This window comes from Helianthus annuus, chromosome 2 (genome assembly GCF_002127325.2).
Source record: "Helianthus annuus cultivar XRQ/B chromosome 2, HanXRQr2.0-SUNRISE, whole genome shotgun sequence".
Classification (NCBI taxonomy): Eukaryota; Viridiplantae; Streptophyta; class Magnoliopsida; order Asterales; family Asteraceae; genus Helianthus; species Helianthus annuus.
Window position 1 is genome coordinate 160,308,601 of NC_035434.2, and position 1,985 is coordinate 160,310,585.

Here is a 1,985-nt window from a genome sequence, read left to right on the forward strand (position 1 = left end):
TTTACAAAACTCCAAGTTATTTTTAAAAGTTATAGTTACAGTGATTAAGTCTATGTAATCACCAAGTTACAGCCGGTATGTGGGGTTTTGTATACATTACTTATTTCCCGTCACACTTGGACAAACGGGTGGCCAAGGGGTGATCTGACCACAGTCACAGACACCATTGGACAAATGGGCTAGCCAATGGATGGTCGAGTGACAAATACTGTGGGTAGTTGGTTTGATATCAGAAACATTGTAATTCCCCTTAATACTGTAGATTATAACAAATGTGTCGTTTTTGTAAACTGAATGATTCACTCAGTATTTCCCCGCTGACAAAACCTTTTTCAAACATGTTTCAGGTGATCTGATATGAGCAAAGAAAAGTGCCGTGTAGCACTCCCAGCTTAGAAAGTGGCTCAATGTAAATAAATAAATGAACATGTTTTGAAAATGAAGATTTCCCTGAGAAATCACATTATTGTAAATTTCGGGAATTTATCCCTAAGTTATGAAACGAGCAGCTTAAATTATTAAAAGATCCTGTTTAAAAAGACTTCGGCTATCGCCTAAATTAAATACCACGGGATTCCTGCCACGCGGCTCCTGAAACGGGTCAAACCGGGTCGGGGGCCGTGACAAATATCGTGTTTATAAATTTAAAACTTGGCTAAAAAGTGTAAAAAAGGGCTTAAAATATACACCTAAATTATATACACACTTACACGCATCAAGTTTTTGGCGCCGTTGCCGGGGACACAAGGATTTTAAGAAAGTTAGGAATCAGCGGCCTAATCATTTTTTCTATTTATTTTTTTTAGGATTTTCTTAGTTTTTCAGCTTCTGCAGAGCTCAGCACGGGTCGTGCTTGGTCGGACACGGGCCGTGCCCAGTAGTGTCACTGGCAGTTTTTATTTTCTGAGTTACAGAGAGCTGAGCACAGGGTCGTGTCGGTGGAGTACGGTGCCGTGTCCAACTTTCCAGTAACAGGGATCCGGAAAACAATCGCTGTATCTCCGACCACGGGCCGTGTTCACTGAGCACGGGGCCGTGGTGAACTTCCTGACCAACATTCTTTTCTGTTTTTTATTGCAGGACTTCGAACCGGACACCGCATCTGAACCTTCTACGTAGTGTATGAGCTTCAGTTCTAGGAGAGACATAAAAGAACCTCTAGAACAACCCGAACGCTTTCTCAGAAAAAGACTTAAAGCTAAAAACCAAGAGAAGGTTTCGGGGGACCCACTTCCAATGGCGGACCAACGTACCCTCATGGATTACCTACGACCCACCGTGGGTAATCTCGACGCCGCTACCAATGCTCCGAATGTAGAAGCTAACAACTTCGAACTTCGGCCACATTTGATACAAATGCTTCAAAACTCCGCAACCTTCCATGGGCTTGCGGACGAGGATCCCCATCTACATTTTACTATTTTTTTAGAAATATGTGATACCTTTCGGATCAATGGAGCATCAAATGATGCCAATCGTCTTCGAATGTTTCCATTTTCACTAAAAGACCGAGCAAAAGCTTGGCTCAACGCCCTCCCAGTTGGTTCGGTAAACACTTGGGATGAACTAGCCCAAAAGTTTCTATATAAGTATTTCCCTCCCGCTAAAACGGCTAAATTAATGACTGAAATTAATACATATTCACAAGAGGATGGGGAATACTTATATGAAACTTGGGAAAGGTTTAAGGAGTTATTGCGAAAGTGTCCTCATCATGGTCTTGCGGTATGGCAACAAGTATCCACTTTCTACAATGGTTTGTTGCCACACACAAGACAAACACTTGAATCTAGCTCCGGGGGACTTTTAGGTAATCACCGCCCACATGAAATATACAATCAAATTGAGGAAATTGCTCAAACCAATTTTTTAGTGTTACACTCCCCGAGGCAATAAATCTATTGCCCCGGGCGCCCATAAGGTTGATGAAAGCACTTCTTTACAAGCCCAAATCGAGGCCCTTTCTTCAAAAATCAAAAAGTTAG

The 1,985-nt window shown here is 42.1% G+C and overlaps 1 non-coding gene across 1 annotated transcript; it reads right to left on the bottom strand.

Annotated features, from left to right (window-relative positions):
- Positions 1-1,614: 1,614 nt before the first annotated feature.
- LOC118489787 lies at positions 1,615-1,721 on the bottom strand. The gene has a single exon (XR_004887801.1). It is a non-coding gene; the product is annotated as a small nucleolar RNA R71 (small nucleolar RNA).
- Between the last annotated feature and the right edge of the window lie 264 nt (positions 1,722-1,985).